Source organism: Bidens hawaiensis, unplaced genomic scaffold, assembly GCF_021521415.1.
Source record: "Bidens hawaiensis isolate Kalapana, Puna unplaced genomic scaffold, B.hawaiensis_p1.1 tig00005145_1, whole genome shotgun sequence".
NCBI lineage: Eukaryota > Viridiplantae > Streptophyta > Magnoliopsida > Asterales > Asteraceae > Bidens > Bidens hawaiensis.
This window is the reverse complement of record NW_027491328.1, coordinates 121,728-144,560: the sequence shown is the minus strand read 5'-3', so window position 1 is coordinate 144,560 and position 22,833 is coordinate 121,728. Positions and strand designations below refer to the sequence as shown.

The 22,833-nt window shown below is 33.8% G+C and overlaps 1 pseudogene; it reads right to left on the bottom strand.

Annotated features, from left to right (window-relative positions):
* Positions 1-7,234: 7,234 nt before the first annotated feature.
* Positions 7,235-22,090, bottom strand: LOC143629079 (protein FAR1-RELATED SEQUENCE 5-like; annotated as a pseudogene).
* Positions 22,091-22,833: the final 743 nt, after the last annotated feature.

Here is a 22,833-nt window from a genome sequence, read left to right as displayed (position 1 = left end):
TCCAGAATTTTCAAGAAATAATGTTGAAAATATCTTGTATCTGGTTTAAATGTGAAAGAAAAAAAAAGGGGGAGGGCTGCTGCTGCGATCGGACCATCATGGGCCCACTTTGGGCCCATTTTGGCCCAATTTTCTGATTTCTCAAGCCCAAACACGAAAACCCCGGTCCAAATTTAGTTCGGGTTCGGTTTTTGGCGCGAAAAACTTATCGGGTGCGTTAAACAGCGCGAAAACAAGTGTTTTTCGGCTAGTTTTGTGTAAAATTATAAAAACATACTATATGTTTGTAAAAATCAAAAATATTTTCACGGATCGCTTAAAACATTTCAAATAAGTGTTTGGTAAGTCTTTTTCGGCTTAACGGATGATACAATGCTTGGTTTGTAACTATCTTTCGCGTTTAAATCTATAGCGGGCGGTTAAACGAGCATGTTTTCGTTTAACTTGTTTGCTATCAAACTAAGACCATATTTCTAATATTTTAGCTTGTATAGATCGTATGTCACTTATAAATGGTCACCCGATATATATGGGTCATAACCCGACCCGTTCGGTTGATCGTTCGTTTGTTACGCAAAAGGCGTTTATTTGCTTAATCGGTAATTACGTACTGAGGTGTACCTTGTTTTGGCTCAAATGTCACAATTTTTTACCCGTTATCAATTGTTTTGTAGATTGAAAAGTTGCACTTGGTTATCAATGAGCTTGTGAAGGAAAAAGAAAAAGATAAAGAAAAATTATACATAATTATTAAGGAGTAGATGGCTGAAAAGGAAAAGGATAATGCGGAGAAAGATGCAATTCTTAATAGGATGACTAACATTGAAACTTTGTTAAAATCTGTGGTTTGATAAGCAATGTCAATATTTTGAAGCCACGTTAACACGCCTTATTTTGAACATTTGGATGTGCGTTTGGATTTTATATTTGACGGGGTTATTTTTGATATTTTTATTTACATACTTTTTTTTATAAAATGTCTGGACAATTCATTAGTCCAAATGGTACAAATTAAATTGGCAGCTATAGCAATTGCGACCGCAGCGGTGGTTGCAAGAACTCCGACCGCATCAGTGGTTGCAAGAATTCCGACCGCAGCGGTGGTTGCAAGAATTCCGACCGCGGCGGTGGTTGCATGAATTGCAACCGCTTTAGTTGTTGGTCCTAAAATGTAATAACGGTCGAAAAATGGTCGCAACAGAGTAATTCTGACCTGCGTTTTTCCCACCGCATTTTCAGTTGCAAAACGGTCGCAACATGGCAATTACGACCGTTTTGCGACCGGAAAGATGGTCTCAAATGCCTAGTTTTCTAGTAATATTAAACCTAAGTGTTTATTATTTCTAATATATATATACTAGATTTTATCTCCCGTATTATGGGGGTTGTTTTACATTATTATTATTATTATTATTATTATTATTATTATTATTATATAAGGTTAGTTTCATTTGAGAACTCAAAAAAAGTTAAGAACTTTTACGAACTCTTAAAAAACAAAAAAAATTTTAACTTTTTTTATATATTAACATTATTTGAGGTTGTTTTATCATATTTATAAAAAAAAATTTTTGATTACATATATAAATCACAAGTTACACATGTATAAAATTTATGTGATAAAAATTTACATGTGCAAAAAACATAGACATGCGTAAAATAACTAATTTTTAAAATTATAATCGTAAATATAGATGTCAAAAGTTATAAAACTACACTTAAATAACATTAACATACAAAATTTTTTTATAAAAAACGTTATTTATTAAGAGTTCCTTCAAGTTTTTAAATAATTTAAGAGTTCTCAAATGATACTAATCCTATATATATATATATATATATATATATATATATATATATATATATATATATATATTTAGATTTTAGTTTTATTTATTGTAAGAAAGTTAATAATTAATATACTTGAGATTTGATGATAAAATGGTTTCACAAATAAATTATATGTTACAATCCGGCTAAAAGCTATATGGCCGGGTTTTGTGATACCCATTACCCGTTTATTTTCTTTATTATAAAATTGTTTCTTAATTATAAATAATATATTTTTTTAAATAAAATAGGATATTTACTTTTAGTATATCCCTATTTTATAGGATTTTCATATCAAATATTTGATGAGATTAATTTTTAATATAATGAGAGGTTATAATCCGTTTAAGAGATATCTGAGTTTGGTGAGACCTTTACCCATGAATTCGGGTCAAATGCGTGAGAAGCCTTCATTTACAAATAAAGCAATCTGATGGCTTAAGAGAATTGTTGTTTTACATTTTTCGTTTTTTAATATTTATATTTTGGATTTTAATTTTCTTATTGTAAGAAAGTTAATAATATACATAGGGTTTGATGATGAAAGGGCTTCATAAATAAATGATATGTTATAACTCGTTTAAAAACTATCTGGATTTGGTGACCATGACCCGCTTGTGTTTTTTTACTATAAAATTGTTTATTAATTATAAATAATATTTTTTTCTTATTAAATTGGATATTAAATTTTAGTATATCCCTATTTTATAGGATTTTCATATCAAATAATTGGTAAGATTAATTTTTAATTTAATGAGATGTTATAACCCGTTTAAGAGCTATCTGGTTTTGATAAGACCCTATACCCATGAATTTGGGTTAAATCAACGAGAGGCCTCCATTTAAAAATCAAGCAATCTGGTTTCTTTCATAAAAAGGGGAGCTACCACATCGCGACACGTAGGATTTTAAGGGTTTCATTTATATATATTATACTAGATTTTATCCCCCATATTACGGGGATTGTTTTACATTATTCGTTTTTATATATATATATATATATATATATATATATATATATATTTGGATTTTAATTTTATTTATTATAAGAAAGTTAATAATTAATATACTTGAGGTTTGATGATAAAATAGTTTCACAAATAAATGATATGTTATAATTCGGTTTAAATGCTATCTGGGTTTGGTGATACCCATTACCCGCTTATTTTCTTTATAATAAAATTGTTTCTTAATTATAAATAATATCTTTTTTTAAATAAAATAGGAAATTAATTTTTAGTATATCCCTATTTTATAGGATTTTCATATCAAATATTTGATTAGATTAATTTTTAATATAATGAGATGTTATAACCCATTTAAGAGCTATCTGAGTTTGGTGAGACCTTTACCCGTGAATTTGGGTCAAATGCGTGAGAAGGCTTCATTTATAAATAAAGCAATATGATGACTTGAGAAATGGTTGTTTTACGGGGGTTGTTTTATATTTTTCATTTTTCAATATTTATTTTTTGATTTTAAATTTCTTTATTTTAAGAAAGCTAATAATATACTTAGGTCATTTTTGGGATTCCTTATTTGCACCTACTTTTGACTTGTTTAAGTTGTTTTTGATAAGTTAGTACTTATCAAAACCTCCGTTTTTTCTTCATTAAAAACTTAAAAAAGTCACATTACCCAACACCTAACTTATAAAAGTTAATAAGTTACAAGAAGGAAAAAATAAAGAATCCCAAACACCCCATTAGGGTTTGATGATGAAAGGGTTTCACAAATAAATGATATGTTATAACCCGTTTAAATGCTATCTGGATTTTGTGACCCATGACCCGCTTATTTTTTTTTTACAATAAAATTGTTTCTTAATTATAAATAATATCTTTTTTTAAATCAAATATTAATTTTTAGTATATCCCTATTTTTTTAGGATTTTCACATCAAATATTTGGTAAGATAAAATTTTATTTTAATGAGATGTTATAACCCGTTTAAGATATATCTGGTTTTTGCAAGACCCATACCCATTAATTTGGGTTAAATCAATGAGAGGCCTCCATTTAAAAATCAAGCAATCTGGTGGCTTCCATAAAAGGGGGGAGCAACCACATTGCGACACGTAGGATTTTAAGGTTTTCTTTTATATATATTATATATATATATATATATATATATATATATAGGGGATGGATCTTGCGATAAGTGTTGTTAGGATGAGATGTGCGAGAAGTGAATCTCAGCCGTTGATTAAAAAGATCTATGGTGTAGGTTAGCAGATGGTAGTTTGGTAATTGTTAGGAAGTTGTAACTAGATATTATTTGGTTAAAAGGGTAAGGTTGTAATCTTGGTGTAGCTGGTTAGGGGGGACGGCTGGTTCATCAATTGATATTCCTGGTTGCCACTCTTCCTTCCAAATTGATTTCACAATCTTCTATAAACGAATATATTATTGAAATCCAGATGATACACACAATCAAAACCTATGTTCACCTACACACCTCTCTGCGCGTGAAATCCTCTGTTGATACGAAACCGACGAGCAAACGAATCCGGTTAATTAACGGCGGTGGATCCGATTTAGAGGAGTATAAGAAGCAATTGCAGGCTCGTATATTTCCACCGGTCTAGGCTCGCCACCGAGTTGGGGGTTTGGTGATTGCTACTTGGATTAAACGATTCAGGTCTTTTTGAAAGTATGTACATCCGAGTTAGATGTAGATGTTCTTGTGTTGTGGCTTTTTTTGTTTTCTCAATGACGAACCCTAGCTACCGTTCATGTTAAAGTTTCTTGTGTTGTGTAGGTTGTGGTTGAGGGTGTATGTGTTGCAATGTAGTATGTGTAGCTTTGGATTATGGGGGTTAATCGTGATCGTACACAGTTTAAACGTAGCAGTAGTTTGTGTAGCTATTTAGGTAGTGTAAACTATTTCAACTGTCTGTGTGTATTTGTGGTTTATGCGATTAACAGAATGCTAAGATTTTAATGTTTGTTGGAAACGGTGGTGTGACACATGTTGAACTGTCTGTGTTTTTTATTTTTTTCAAAATAAATTGATGCTTATATGTTATGGTTGCTCGGGTACGGTAGTAGTCTATGCATGTTGAGGTGGCTGAGTTTTTTAATGTTATTTAAATTATCAGAATTATTAGAGTGGATGGTTGATCGGATCGTGTTGTTTGAGTGTTTGTAAATGTTTTTGAAGTTAACATAATCATTTGAGTTGAGTTTTGATCGGATAAGGTAGTTTGTACGAGTTGAATTGTCTGTGTTTTTTTATTGTTGTAGTTAACAGTCTGATTATAGTTTATTATATGGTCGGATAATGGAATGTATTTGTGTTTAACCTCTTGTGTGGAATAATGTGTTTTCTTTGGAATTAACAGAATGGAAGCATGATCGAGTTAAAAGATGTGATGTTCACAGCGGGCATCGGATTGATAAAGGAGAATCTAAGGCGATCGGTTAACAACTATGTGAGAAAACTACGAATACGGCCATATGACATGTATGTATTACCAATTGTGACAGGTGATCACTATTATCTGGTGTGCTTTGATGTGAAAAATCTAGCAATTGAGGTGTTAGACAATGCGGATAAGGCCACAAACAAAAGGCGGTCGAAAGCAGATAAGGATTCGGATGCAGAGTATAGTGGCGTTTGCTCATGTACGGTGACAAAATTGGTTAGTATGGTTTAACAATTCGAATATGTTATTGTTTATTGTTTGATGATAAATGAGAAGGTTGTGTAACGGCTACTGATGTATGGTTTATGCAGAAGGAGTTTTTTGTGAGCTACTTGCGAATTGTTGATCATCCAAAAGCAATTCCAATGGAAGGGGTAGAACCGAAGTGGCTGAAGTTAAAGTGCACTAGAAAAGAATATGAAGAGTTTGCGCTGTTCACTATGAGGCATATGGAGACGTTTAAGGGGGGGAGTAACTGCTGCTGTGGGCTTGAGGAGGTTTCAATGAAGAGTAAAAAGGTGTTAGTCAGCTTAAGGATAAAGTACACCGCAAAGATTATGATGTCTTCTGTCAACAAGCAAAAAGGGAAGATCGATGAAGCATTGGTAAGCGACTGATGCATGCATGCTGAAGTCAGTTAAACCCGTTTTAGTTTTTAATGTTTTATGGTTTTATGAATAATGTTTGATGGCTGTCTGTTAAAAAACTCCCTTATGTTAAGCCATTAATATGTTTTGTTTATGACTAATAAAACCTTATGGTATGGCGATGTGCTTTTGATTCTAATGTATCAGCTATGTATCAAAGGCTGGGTTGCTATGACCAAATTTTGAGGATCGTTAAATGTACCAGGATTTAAGTATGTTAATGAAGTTGGTATGTTAACCAGATGTTTATGTTTTGTCGGATGCAATATATGCGTGGATAATTGAGATCTTGTGATATGTTTGTTGTTACACGCAAAGTAGGTGATTGTTTTTTTTTTTATTTTTATGTTGGCTGACACACGTAACGGTTGTTGCCTCAGTTCGTTGAACCTCAAAGGTACAATGTGTCAAATAAGTTAATGTAATGCTCAGATGTAGAGATAGTGTGGTTATGTTGTAGGTTTATGGGAACGAAACTGAAGGTTGGTGTGTTCAAGAGGAATTTAATGTTGTTTGCTACAGAAATAAGATGTCAGATCTCAGAGTATGTAAGAACAAATGAGTTGGGATAGCCCTAAAGTTTGAGTACCTAAAAACATTGGGATACTACTTGGTATGTTAGCATGGAGAATCGCACAAAAAGAATATCACGTACGTAAACACCACTTGGTGCATATGAATGATAGCATACAGTTATAGTTGACCAACAGGTAACCACATTCGAGCATTTATCCATGCACGAACGACATGCACACACCCATTTAGTCAGAAATTGGTAAGTAAAGATTATAATATTTTTTTTTGTAAGTAGTTTTGTAAAGGATTTTCAACACAGAGCTTTGTGAGCGATGTGCCTTCACAAAGGAGTTGTTTAACCACAGCAAAATACATGTTCACTTATCGGTTGGCATATGTAGACGCATTTTAGTTGACATGAAGTGGAGGATGACATTTTTTCGTATGGCTACATATATAAGTAAGAGTAAGTGACACGAGCATATGCAAATCTAAGAGTTTTCCAAGGTAGACCGTTGGTATGTATGCGTATAACATGTCTTGTAGATGTGGGCATTCAACATGTTGAGACGTCAAATCGATGTTCAATAATCAGTTGGCAGAGAGACGCATGTATTTTACACGAAATAAATGATGATGACATTTCATTTGACTAGGGATGTAAAAAAATAATGGTATGTTACACAAGTGTGATTTCAGTAGAGGTGTATTAAACTGAAATGTGATGTTTATTGAACATGTGTAGGGGTAACATATGATGGTAAGGGCTCGCAAGAAAAAAAAAACAAATTACAATAAAAGAAACAGGTATTATTCATATGTTGTAGTTGGCATCGCTTGTCTCATCCGAATCTTCAGAAGAATACGTGTCAGATGTGCCCACGGTGTCATCAGATTTTGCATATTCCGCCGGTTGGTAATCTGTCGTTGCCATTTTGTCTTTTCTCCTTTGTTGCCTTTCCTTTCGGCGTTGTTCCCTTTTTTTTCGCCTACGTTCCTTCTCTTTCATAACTTTCTCATGGTTACGCAAGTCATGACCACGAACCCGTTTGTTACATTTTGCACAAAAACGTTTTGGTTTTTTGCTTTTCTTCTTAGCCTTCTCGCCTGGGCCAATCTTGCGCTTGCGAGAACCTGAACCCTTATTTTTAATCCCTGTTGGTGGCTTTATTGTGAATTGCTCAGGTAGCTTGTAGCCAATCAAGTCTTGTATTATGGCGGAGTTGCTGTTATAGAAAGGTTCTATAGGCATTTTTTCCCATATTTTGTCCTTGATCTGATGCATCTGATCGACCAACGATTGAAGAAGTTCTATGTTTCCTCGTGCACGGTCGGTGCACTGATTGGTCAAAGACAGAAACTGTTGCCTTAGTTTCGTTCTTTCATCAAGTGGAACACCGAATCTGGTTTCCATCTTAAAAAGTGATGGGGGTAGGACGTCACTCCTCCATCGAGATGGAATGTATTTGTCAGGGATCTCATCAATTAGCTCGATTTGAAAGACTTTGAAGATGTGTCTACACAGGTAGCCGATACGAGTTAAACCCTTACAGGAACATGAAAATGTGTTGTCATTGGGATTGTGAGTCACCTGACATATACGTTTAATCAGGGTGAGTAGTTAGTGACGTAACAGTAAGTAAGCAACAAATGTAAGTGATGTTGTGACATGATAGGAGATGTACCTTATATTCGCCAACAAACCCGTTGCGTTTGTCTTTGTGGTTGATAAGATGAATGTTGAGTCCATCTGCTGAGTCAACACATGTACGTGCACAGTGATACAATCCCTTGATAATCTCTTTCTGAACTTCTTTGAAAATTGTTATAGTGTAGACGTAGGAGGCGTGACGCTCGATTGGCAAACGGGTCTCTAACGGCGGTGTCTTTGTTGTGGTATCATTTTGCAATTCGCGCTGCACGTGTCGTTGAGCATTCAATGTCATTTCAAAGCAGTTCATGAATTGAACAAGATTGTTGCCTGGGCTAGAATATACTTTGAACTGTGAGTTGGAACTCTCACAACATGAGGTATTCTTCATCAAACAACACATTGGAAGATCTCTAAAGTAAGCCGGAACCCAACTTTCCCTGATAGCAAACATGTCTTTTAACCATTTGTTTTCACTTAAATTAAATTCATCCTTCAAATCATTCCATCTGGATTCAAACGTCTTTGGCTTGATGAATACATTCCAAACCAGCTTGTTAACACGACATCTAATTTCTTCATTAACCTGAATCTCACTCTTCAGCTAGAAAACAAAAAAGTAGTAACTAGTATTGTTGAATGTACAATAGAGCCAATAAATAACTTAAAATGAACAGTGCATACCAAAATAATTAAAAACTGGAGAAGAACATTCATAATGAAAGGTGTATACATACCTTAACAGGTATTTTGTTTGTAACGTGCCACATGCACAGCCTATGTGTAGATTCATTCAAAATAGATGAAACGACTTGTTTCATTGCTGGATCTTGATCTGTCAACACCAACCTGGGCTGCTTGCCATGAGCTGATATGAACGCATCTAGTAACCACTGGTATGACTCGATCGTTTCGGAATGTATTAAGCCAGCACCGAAGGTAACACATTTCTTGTGGCAGTCAACGCCCGTGAAAGGAACAAAAATCATGTCATGCCTGAAATAAAAATGAAGTGTGGTAAATTAGAATTAGAAATTGTGGCCGAAAAAAGTAACGCACTTTTTGTTACTTGTTTGTTGAGTATGTTGCATCAAAGGCTAGCACTTCACCAAACAAACTGTAGTTGCATCTAGATACGCCGTCAGACCAGAATATAGACCGTAGCACACCGTCAACAGCTTTGAAGTGGAAAAAATCCTCCAAATGACTCATGTTGTGGGTAAACCTATCGACAATCATTTGAGCATCCGCATCAGCTACACAATACCTAATATTGCGAGCATGGTTTTTAAAATCAGTGTTTGATCCCGTGACCAAATGTTGTCCACCCTTCAAAGATGACTGAACACGGTGAGCAACGACTGGACCAAAACCTGTAGTTTGAAGATTTTGAATAAATTCCTTATCTGAAAACTGTAACTGTCTTCTCCCGCGTGTTAGTTCCATATTATAATCACTAACAAGCTCGTGATTGTGAACCTCTCTGAAATCATATATCTCAAAACCGACAGAGTTCGATGGAACTTTAAATTTAATACGCGCATTGCAACCTGTAACCTTTATATTCGTGTGGCGTCGCTTGGAAGAGGACGATGACGTGTCCATGGTATCCACATCTTTGCAACGTGTGGTACCGGCTTTGCTTCACACCATATACCTATGAGATATGGCACCTTTGGTCCATATTATGGTTGACATCCTTACATCGAAACCGGATTTGACTACGTACGCCTTGTACATAGCTACCGCATCATCCCAAGTTTTAAATTGTAGACCAATCGAAGGTTTTTCATGTGATGGAACATTTGGTATCCAACATTTTTACCCATCAGACGAGTATAAGCAAATTGGTTCGTCATTTTCTGGATAGGTGGATAATAATAAGACGAGTATTAATTTTAAAAATTTCAAACTAACTACCAATAGGTAGATAATAATAAGGAAGCATTAATGAAAGAAAATAGAAATAAATTAAACTTTCTAACTCTTACACTCAAGGTTAATAACGCGTGGAACACTCGACTGTCCGAGTAACAACTCGCTGTTTTCTGGATCACTCGTTTGTAGTTGGGAACAACATGGTTTCCTGGAACAAAAATAGTTTGGATCTTATTATAATAGCTAAATAATGTTTACAATGTTGAACAGCTAGAAAAAGTATATGAAAATAATGAAATTAGGTAGTCAGATAAAAATAACAAAAGAATCGGAGTGTAGAGGAAATAAGATGACTACGTATAACAAGTTGACGGGCAACACGTTAACCACATCATCATCTACATAAATGTTTGACTACAAAACAATCTGCTAATAAGATATGAAAGACTAGCAGCCGTTAGCATACCAAGACCTACACACAGGATACCATAGCTACACCATAAACGCAGCTACACATCCGAGGAAAAAGAATACAACTGTCAGAACTACAAAGTATACCAAATCGACAAAAATAACAGCAATAATATAGCAGATATAACCAGGTTAACACAAACAAGATAGCCAATAAACGAAGACTGAAAAAATTCATAACATTCATACGTCTTAAAAAAAAAGTCTTTCCATAAAATGAAGACACAAAGACACGAAAATAAATAAAATTTGCAGAAGGTGTTACTATAAAAAGGTAACTCTTAATTCGTTGAACAACATTACTTTAGTTAATTACAAAGGTACATTTAATAATTTAAAAATAATATACAATAACAGACAAGTAGGACAGCAAACGTAAGATTGTATATGTCTGAATAAAAAAAGATATGACAACATCCAAACAAACATTAAAATGCAAAGCTACACAGATGAAAAACGTACACGAATATTTGTCCGGATCCGTGCATACAAATGTATGAACATACATACACATGTGACAACCACACACGCATATTAGTTATGCATGAACATACATACACACGTGACGAAGCTAAACAGGTGACAAAACATACACGCATATTTGTGCAGATCCGTACACACACACGTGACAGCCACACACATATATGTTATTTATGCACATACATACACATTTGACATCGCTACACAGGTGACAAAGGTACACGCATATTTTTGATGATCCTTACAATTTCTGAGTGAACATTAAAGTTGAAAATAATGATAAAAGATGGAAGACGTATAACTTACCGTCATACTCGTTAGTCGGTATACTGCTTGGCTGAACATTATGTGTAGTTGACTCATCACCCATTGCACCTGTTTAGATATAGAAATTCAGAAAACCAACTCAATTTAAAAACCAAATTAAGAGGGCTAATTGTACCAGGATATTGGTTATGAGCACTATGGAATGATGTGTTGAGCAATGAAACAATTAAGTAGAATAAGTTAAGAAAAATAAACAGTTTTATAATCATAAATTGACATTTATGGCTGTATATAAGAAAGACATCTACAGTTTAATAAAATTGATCTTTCATAAATAAAAACAAATAACCAACACATGTTGGGATACATAATAAAAATGAAGAAAATAATCATCCAATAAAATTATATGCATCTAACAATAAACGTTGAGCAATCGAGAATCATTTATCAAACAATTAGTTGATTTTATAGTAAATCGCCATGTACTGTGATAACCTGCTATCGATTTACCAAACCCTAAAAAATAATATGATCATACGGGTAACAATTGGTGGAAGAGGGTTGAAGGGGGGAATCAGAATAGATATAAACCTGGATTTGCTGATGACGACTTGCAGAATCATCGTGATTTTAATGTAGCTATATCTGGATCATAATAATATTATGACATTAGCTGGGTGATTGTCAAAATCGAAATATATATCAAAATCATGACTGAAAATCGAGTAGATTATTGGGATGCTATTTCTCTAGGATTCTGAAATCAGATGTTTAATTTGAAAGATGGGGATGATGGATGTGATATCAGATGATCGGTCTTGAAAAAATTGGTGAAACGGTTGCAAAATACTAGTATTTACCAATTTTATTAAGAAAATAAAATGACAATTCTAACCTTCTAATTATTTAAAAGAAAATATTAAGAGAAAAAATATGATTGGATGATATTACTTCTAGCACTTCTTACTGTAAAAAAACTTCTGAAAAGAACCAATACCTATATATATATATATATATATTCATAGGCTAAGTATAAAATGAAAACCCACTTGAGTTGTGAAAACTCTAGAAACCCATTCTCAACCACATGTTTTTAATTAATGTTTAAATCTTGTGGTCCACAATTAAAGTGAATAAAAAATATAAATATAAATATAACTTTTTCTCTCTCCTGAAAACATATATAAAAATTAGTAAAAAAATGTTAAAAAATAGCAAAACATTTTTTTTTATGTTTCGATGTTTTGTATTAAATGTTACAACATATATTACATGTAACAAAAAAACAAAACCGATATTACATAGGGTTTTCGCAGATTTTCACAATTCAAGTGGATTTTCATTTTAACCTGAATATTCATATCCGTTTGTGTTAAAAGTTTGTACTCAAATGTTAATTAAGTACAAACAACACTATGTAAAAAAGAAAAAACTGAGACGAGAATAGATTATTTAAGAAAAATATTACTAACTCACAAACTGAAAATTGAAATAAAAAATTAAAATTAAGCTGAATGTGTATGTGGAGGTGTGTGATTGGTATTGTATTGGTGAGCTTGTTGCTCATAGTTCATGAGTCATAGTGAGCGTGATCAGGGACTCGTGGGCCGCTCTTGACACCGCGTCACAGTGTTCTGTGAGTGTGGGTCTGGCATGACACACCTTCCTCTCACAATAGTATTACATGAGGTTTATTGATACCCAGATATATGGTTGAAGAATAAAATTCGATAATTAGCTTGTGTAAAACATTATGCAACGAGCCAGAGAGAAAGCAGCTTGGGGTCCTGAAACTTCATTCCCGATGCTTAGTAATTAATCTATAGGCTTCTCAGTTCATAATAATGCATACAAGAGGAGAGATATACACAAGGATTGATACTAATAAGAAACAATGCATACAAAGGCAGAGATCTGATACACACAACATTAATAATATTCATGGTATAGGAAAATACATAAACAAACAAAACAAATTATTTAACTAATGTCTGTATTATTGTATATTACATAACAAATGTAGAATAGTTACATCTTCTGTTCCTTCGAATCCTTGAGTCTGTCATCAGCTCTATCCGTTGACACTGTTCCATTTGTTCGTCCAGTCGTCGATATAAGCTGAAGCTTTTTTGTCGATACTAGGATCAGCCCATCTTCCGGCCCTATCTTGATCACTAGGATATACTTTGTAAGCCTTCATCGGCTCGTCCCAAGACTCGTAATTATGTCGCCTTCGAGTCTTCTTCAACCTAAAGATGGCAAAGAAAGAAAAGAAGGATTTCTTGTCACACTTGTTCCCAGTCATTTCTTGTTGACTAATACCTGAAGTTTTGTGGTTTGATGGAGCCAGGCTCTACATGGTATTTATATGAACAAGTATAGGATGTTGAGATATGATCTTGGCCGTTGAATCAATCGTAGGGTTGAGGTAAACTGAGGTTGTAGTTTTTTCCTAGAAGTAAAGATACAGCTATACTCAATTATCTAGTGGAGTGACACATATAATATCTGTAAATCGCACGTTTTATTAGCTTTAAAGTGCGTTAATATATTCAATTTCTCTATTAAAACTAGCGTTTTTAATTAAATCTCGTTTGCAAACGAATCAAGCTTGCACTATGATAAGTTGAATCGTTGGCTCGCTCATTTAAATTAAAACTATAATTTTGATACAGAAAACATTTTTTCTGAGAACGTAAATTACGAATTAAATTATTCTCTTTTTATATTTTAAAATACAGGAAATTGTTTAATATCTAATGTTCATTAATGTCTTCTAACTTTAGAAAAAATATATAAACAAAATTTGTTTATTATAAAACTTACACGTGTAAAGTCATATCTTATCTTATCTTACAATACTAATAAAAGAAATTGTTGAATCTTAGGTGTCAAACCTATATTACTACTAATTTCTAATCTCTCATCTCATTCATTCTAGCTATTCATGGGTCAAAACCATTTGTCAAATGAGTTATAACATAGTATGAAGTTTGTTCATTATTGAGTACGTTAAGTATCATTTTTATACATGAGGTTTGATCAACTACGCAACTTTAATACATATTTTAAATATTTTGCAAATCACACCTTTTGTTTCAAAAAACATTCTATTTTAGTACTTTTCGTTAAATCGTTTGTTTTTTCCATCAATCAAGGATAAAATAGTAAATTATATATTTCTCATTTACTTAACCTCGTGATCAAAAATAAATAAGCCGAACTACTTTTTAACAAAATTAAGCGGACCGAACTACTTTAAAAAGTAAACGATCTGAATCGGTTTTTAACAAAAATAAACGAACCGAACTACTTAAAAAAATAAAATAAATGAATGAACCACATTTTTTAACAAAGATAAATGAACCGAACTACTTTAAAAAAAATAAAAAAACAAGCAAACCGAACCATTTTTTTTAACAAAAACAAATGATCCAAGCCACTTTTTTTAGCAAAAATGAACGAACCGAACCACATTTTTTAACTAAGAATAAATTAGTCGAACTACTTTGTTAAAAAAAAGTGTTTTTGTTCTTTTATTTTTGCTAAAAATAATGGAAAATAGCATGATTTTGGAAATGTCAGGTGTTGATTTGCAAGAAATTTAAAAAAGTTACTAAAGTTGCATAGTTGGTTAAACCTCAAATATAAAAATGACACTTAACTATTCATTATTTAAATGTGTGTAAGTGTCACATTTCTAATCACCTTTAAAAAAAAGTTGATACTAAATATAATCAATTATTGGCTGGTGGCTGTTTTTCAGCCTTATAGAAAATATATATTTAGGTTTGCATTTATATTGTTTAATGACGTTATGCTCTATATTATTGTCTATATATACATTAATCGTCATCTTTTAAATATTGTTACACGAGAAATTACATTAAGTTCATATTTTTCATCATGTGTAGTACATGGGGTGAAACATAAAAAGATACATTTCATAAGTCGTGAATTGAAAAACAATATAACTCATAATTTTACTATGTATGTTAAATTAATTCATAAATGTTTTGAGAATTACAATTGAAATAATAGACCTTATGTGTATTTATCATTTGATAAATTCCATGTAATACACGGGTTCAAAAGCTAGTATTGATATACTTCTTGCATATAATTTGAATGTGTATATAATATTTAAAAATAAAAGAAAATTAATATTTTCTCTTCTTTTATTAACCGATTTATGTATGGGATTTCATTCGCTTCATAGTTGGAAATTGATGATTGGCGTTTTTCTAGTCCAAGTGTATCTTGTTTTTACTTTTTACCACAAACAAATTTTTTAATATAATAACATAAACGTTTGTATGTAAAACGCATAAGTATGTGAAAAAGATGAACTACAGAAAAAACAAAAAATTTGGAATCTTTTATGGCATAATTTTTTGGTCTTCTATATTGAATCTCGCGTATATGTTAGTTAGCACAACCCCTATTTTTGTGCATATAAATTATAAACTATATAGTATGTAAGTTATGAATTGTTATGGCGTGTTTGGTATAACCCAAATTTTTACGCATCCAAATCATAAACTATATAATATGTAAGTTATATATGATCATGTGTGTGTTGAAATTTGATAATATAAAACGGTTGATTTGATTTATACATATGTATCGAATAACATAAGTTTAAAAATTTAAAGAAGTTTAAAAATTAACTAATTAACTAGAGCATTTACAATTAAAGCTCTAGCTCAATATTTTAGTTCGTTAAGATAAATGAGTCAACTTGGGTCGTTTAGAGGCTAAGTGCAAAAACCGATTATCCGGTAATTATATATATCGGTTACTAATTGTAACCGATTATTGGTTAAACGGTCAAAAGTGGTTATTCCTATAATCGGTTATGGTTCCTAACGGATTTTTAGTGATGATCCCTAGCATATGTAAACCAGTTTGGTCCGGCTTAAAACCACTGGCCTTATTAACCTATTGAAATTAATCTTATTGACACCAACTTTATTGACTTATTTCCGGATAATCTTTCCTGCGTGAAATTCCCTCTCCGGTCCCTAGCCTATGGTTAATGTTGGTCGCAAATTGGTTTGTACTATACCAGTTAATGATTTATTTCGGTTTTAATATCTATTATGTTTAAATATCAGTTTGAATTTGCACCTCTAGGCTCGTTTAATTTCGATCCTGGAACAATCCAACCTAGCTAAAAGAACTCTTAACAATTTAAAGTATCAAAACTTTTTATGCTTAAAGACCTAAGAAACAAGACTTATACATTAACAGTTTAATAAAAACTTTCCATAAGCTTTTGAACAAACTAAAAGAATAACATAAATGGTAAACACGTCCTTAGGTCTTTCTTTACGGTATCATGTATTGTATTCTATATTCGAGTGTGTTAAAATATTTTTCCTTTTCTTTTGTAGGTAGCCGGAATTGAAGGCGCCCCTTTTGATAATTTTCCACTGTTTGGAGTATCAAAGTAAGGCTGAGGGGTGTGGGGGGCGCGAGAGGGGGCGTGAGTGGGGGCGCCATCCAATAATATTGTGACGTGTGGCAGAGAGAGAAACTTGATAAGATGGGTATTGGTAGTGGTGATAGCGCCCCGGGGCATGGTGTGGAGGGGCGCGAGAGGGGGCGCGAGCGGTTTTTTTTTTTTTTTTATAAATGTATTACCCAACGAATCCGGAATTTCTCAAAAACTCAATCGGAATCCGGTCAAAACCTCAACGAATCCGGTCTTCAAAAACTCAATCGGAATCCGGTCAAAACCGGAATTTCTCAACCCGGAATCCGGTCAAAACCATGGCACCTTCACTCTCTCTCCTCCTCCTCACCACCACCGTAACCTCCACCGGAATCCGGTCAAAACCATGGCACCTTCACTCTCTCTCCTCCTCCTCACCACCACCGTAACCTCCACCGGAATCCGGTCAAAACCATGGCACCTTCACTCTCTCTCCTCCTCCTCACCACCACCGTAACCTCCACCACCATCGGCGTCACCTACACTCGGTGGTTGAATTGAAGCTTTTCTGCACGAATATATATATATATATATATATATATATATATATATATATATATATATATATATGCTGAAACATTCCCAAGACACCCAGCTTAAACCCCAACGGCTCTATTTTGCATCCCAAGACACCCCTCACGCTCAACCTGTCCCGCGAGCCTCCTGGCGCCAGCCTCGTTTTCCGCTCTCGCGCCCCTCTCGCGCCCCTCTAGCGCCCCGGTGGTGTGGCTCTCGCGCCCCGGGGCGCGAGCGAACTCCCTCTCGCGTCCTGACTAGCGCTCCGCACCCCTCAGCCTAATCTAATTCTATCTTAACAAGCAAGAAATTTAGGCTGCCAACAACCTACAACTAAAATATTAACGTTAGGTTTCAAACTTTATTCAAACAAATAACCTGTTTTTATAAATTTAGGATGCTCCATTTTCAATTTTCGTTCCAGCTTTTAATAAATTAACTATATTGTCTCCGTCGTTTGCGCAATTGTCAAATTTTGAATCGTTGAATGAATAAACGTTTATTTTAATCAGTAAGGTTACTTTCAAATTACCATTTTATTCTACTCTTGATATTAAAAAGTATAACTAAATCTAAAAAATAATAAAAGGAATAAAGAATTAAAAGCTGGGACCAAGGATCGTATGAACCGCCACTGTCAAGAAAAACAATTAATAATTGCCCACATGTCTTCTTCCTATGATTCTATGAACTATTAACATCATAGTCACTGTTGGTCCTATCCGGTGTTTTGAAACCCGGAACGGCCCGGCTGGTCGGATCAGTCTGACCGGAACCCGGTGTTTATACCGGGCGGGGTCTGTGTATTTGGGACATTTCTAAAAACCCGGCCGGGTTTTGCGGGTGATGGTTGGCGCAGTTGACCCGACGGTTGAACCGGTAAAACCGATTTTTTAATAAATCCAAAATGAAATGTGTATGCCGGGATTCAAACTTGGGTCATTTCAGAGATAGAAGTTTTAATAATTACTCCATAAGCCAACCAACCAAGTTTCATTGATGTCTCTATTGATCAAACATAAATCATATATATTTAAAAAGCAACGTACATTACATAAATAAACATTAAAGTTTGTTATTATTATTATTATTTATATGTATATGAATTATATATATGTAAATATATATTTAAATTATTTATGACGTCAGCCGGGTCAAACACCTGTCTGCCCTCCCGGTTCGGTCCAACCTTTGACCCGGTAAGACGTCCGGATCAACGTCCAGGCCTGGTCTGAAAACATTGGTCCGATCTATTAAGTTATAGTTGGTCGTCTGGTTTAGTTAATGGTATAAAAGCGATAGTCATCTTAGGGTATTTTTGTATTAAGTTTGAAATCTTATTTAAGTGGATTCTTTTTTTTATTGATAGATTTCCTCTTTAATGATATTTTTAGACGAGTCAGACCTAAAATATCAAAAACAATATTAACAATTAGTATTTTGTTTCAGAAAAACTCACCTAGGTGTGACTCCAAACAATGTTGAAAGAAAAGGGAAAAAAAAGAGTATCTTTGCTTCTTGAATAAGTATTAACATTGTTTTAATTAGTTGATTTTGTGGGTTAGAAATAAAGTATATATTTTTAGTGTCATTTAGCGTTTAAAAGGAAAGTGTTACGTGATTCTAATTTTGTTCTTTCAACAACTATTTATACTTAAATACGGCCTATTTTGCACGTGTATATTTTAACCCCCCCCCCTCCTTTTTTTGTAATAAGCAAATATCATATCACTAAACCAATGTAGGCACCCCCCTGTATGTGGTTTTGTGGCTCAGTGGTAAAAGACTTGAATTTTCAGTAGAGACTCAAGTTTGATCTTCACTTGTATCATTTTGGATATATATTAGCAATGAAGGATTTGAGTTAGGCCTTGTATAAGATTATCAGTTCGAATTTTGAGCCCACTCGGGTTTTCGTCCCACTGTCTGTTAGGCCATAGAGTTTTGCACTTGTAGTGGCACAACGATTATGAAGTGGCAGCCGGTGGTATGGTTTCTCGGGGGAGCGCCCGAGCCAAACTCTGAAGCCAGCGTGGGCTCGGTTAAGACCACATAATCTGGCCAAAGTGAAGCATTGAGACTCTCTAAATTTAAAGAGTATGGTAGCCTAAATACAAGAAAGTCACATAAATAAAAAAAAACCACTATAGGTGATGGGTATCATATGACTCTAATGGAGTGAGATTCGGTACAAATAAAATTAACATACTAAATATACAAATAATTAGTGTAATTACAGTTTTAAATTGAAGTAATTATGCTATAAAAATAAACTAATGTAATAATAACTAATTCAAAAGTTATAGAGTAATAATAATTACTATAGTGTTAATATAATTACTTTACTTATTGGAACACTACTTACACTAAAAGTCATTTGTATTTGATCCATACACAATATTACAGGTGGGCGAATAAATCGGTTAACCGAGCCGACCCAAAAAATTGACTGAAACCGAACTGGTATGAAGTCGCTCACGCCGATACTGGTTTGGAACCCGATTGAAACCATAGGTTCGGAACCGGTTTGCAATTTTCTTCTTCAAAGCCAGTTCCAAACCGGTTAACCGAACAGAAACCAGTCGAAACACGAACCGAAAACGATCCTAACCTAGTCAAGTTTCAACCAGATCTGAAATTGTTCATAAGCCTGTTTTGATTTTTGTGATCAAACCGAACCGGTTTCAACCTAAACTGATTTTGAGTTTTAAACCGGTTTGTCCACCGCTATACAATATATAACTAATAAACTAATACTAAAAATATAATTTATCAGCAATTGAATTGAGATTTGCAACTTTACTTAAATTCTCATTAGTTTTATTCTTATATTTATATCTTTGCTAAAGAATATAGTAATACCAGTAACCAAATGTCAAAATACAAATATATAAAACTAAATCAAGCAAGCGGTTTTTTTTTTATTTTTTTAGTTAAGCTAAACGTAACTCTTAGTTAAGCTAAACGTAACTCTCTCGTGGTGGTTCTATTTTTTGTTTAGAAGAATCTAGTAAAAAGTTGTCATATTCCCTCATTGAAAAATCGTTATTTTTAAAAAGGTATTCATAAAATAAAGGTTCAAAAACACGAAACCAAAAACGTATTTGAAAAAAAAGATTAGCTTTATAAAAGTTATAAAAATAAAATTTCGTTATTATTATTATTATTTGTTAGTTGCTGGTCTAATATTAATGAGCCATGACATTGACTTGGTCTGAAAGCCCAAACCCAATGCACCAAAAACCCAATACAGCAAAGTTGGAACTTGGAAACTTGGAATTAGGTCATCTTCTTTATCTACTATGAGCCCACCCTCTATATACCGGAAAATAAAACAAATCTGTTCATTCGTCTTTTTAATTTCAAATAGAGACATGGATGTTTGTTGTTTACAAATAAAAAACAACTAAATAAAACATCCGGGATGCGCGGCGTGTACACCCCTTGCACGATTTCATTTTTTCAGGGCTGAGGAGGGTGGGGTGGTGATCCCGTTGGGGCGAGACGCCCCTAAGAAGAAGAAACTTCCTAACACCGTCAACTTTTTAAATTTAGGATATGAAGTTGTAACTTGGGTCAAACCATTGGGGGCATTTTATTTTTGTAACTAACATTAATAATAATAGTTGCATTGGACGTTGTAACCACATGCTTAACACGGCATCGAACATGTATATGATGCTTAAATAATTTGTTTTTATTTGTATTGCATACGGGTATCTACCCTAGTTTCTTTAATAAATCAAACTATTAAAATTATACATTTATGCCGGTTTTATATTCTTTATTGTGTGTTATTCTAATTAGTTTATTTCCTTTTTTATATTGGGCCACTCATGTTGTGGGCTTATGGATCCAACAACCAACTCATTCTCAAGTCTCAGACTACGTCATTATGGGCCTAGAAGAGCGTTTAACCTTAACATCCCACGTGTCTCATCGTTTGGTAAACTCTGACTCTTCTTTGGAAGCTCCGACATAATGTGTGTGAAGGTCTGACAGGTTCAACAACTACTCGGTTCTCTCAACAGCTATTTATTTATCATCTCCGCGGAGGGTCAGGTTATGGAAGAATAATTTTCACAAATAAACATTCTTCCCTATGGCTTATTTCTAGGGTTTCAAACCCGTACAAATCATCTCCATATTGTAGATGATTTGTGCATTATGCTGATTTCATATTTTGTTCTACTATTCCTATTGCTCAATTTACCTGCACTGTTCAGATCTTGATCTTATTTATCTTCGTTTGTTTTTGAGTGAGATGAGGAAAATAGTATGTGGCAAGATTTATTGTTAAACACGAATATGACACATATCCATCCTAAACCCAAACACACTTAAAATCATGTAACTCGAACACAACTTGTTTAACCAATTTATCTAAATGTGTCATACGTGCAAGAATCAAGTTGTGAATGTGCTAAATGAGTTGACTAGCTGTAATAATTGGGTTAAACAAGTCATAAACACGTTAGTAGCCGGTCAATTTGTTTAGCTAAACATGTCAACCTTAAAACAAACCATTTTTGAATCTGTAATTTTATTAAGAGAAAATTACTGTTTAAGTCCCTGTGGTTTTTAGATGGAGTCACTTTTCGTACCTGATAAAAAAATAAACTGTTTAAATCTTCATGTTTTAAAAAGTGAACCGTATTCGTCCCTCTGTTAGTTTTTCCGTCCAAAATGTCTAATTTTACTGTTTTACCCCTGATTTATTATAAATTATAACAGGTCAACATCTGGAGCCCTAACACAGACGCTTCTTCTTTCTTCCTCATCTCCTTGGTAATATGGAGCCCTAATTCACATAATTTACTGATTCTTCTTCTTCCTTTTCGATTTGATTGGAGCCCTAGGTAACTACCATCTTCGATTGGAGCCAAAATGTCACAATTCTCATCTTCCATGTCGGCGAAATCGAGGTCACAAGGTTTCGGTGCATCAGATATGTTTTGCTCATGTGGTGCAGGTACGTGCTATCATATATCCCGGACATATGCTAACCCGGCCGACGATTCTTGTGTTGTGTAAGTATTTCAATTAAATCAGTTGGTTTTTAGGTTAATTTTGAATGACAAGAAGTTGTTATTGACCTTAATTGTGAATGAAATCAGTTGAGATTTATCTTAATTTGAATGATATTAGTTGATTTTTATCTTAATTCCGTCACACCTACGAGCGTCGTGAAGGCCGGTTGTAAATTCCGTCTTAAAATCCGGCCAATGTGAACGGCGAAACGGCGAGAGTAGTAGATTGAAGGGCGTGGGTGATAGATTGAAATCCGGCGAATGTGAACATCTTAAATTCCGGCGAATGTGAACGTTAAACGTCTTAAAATCCGGCGAATGTGAACGGCATGGGTGATAGATTGAACGGCGGCAGTTTTTTCGCTGTTGTTGCAAGATTACACATATACCCTTGATTTTAAACTTCATGTTAATGGCTGTTAGATTGAGGGGCGAATATGGTTCACTTTTTAAAACATGAGGATTTAAACAATTCATTTTTTTTATCTGGGACGAAAAGTGACTCCGTCTAAAACCACAGGAAATTTTCTCTTTCATTAATTTCAACAGAGATCATAACATTTGTGACATAAACTGTCAATTATTTTCATGTAGCAGAACTTTAAGAAAACGTAAATGATTGC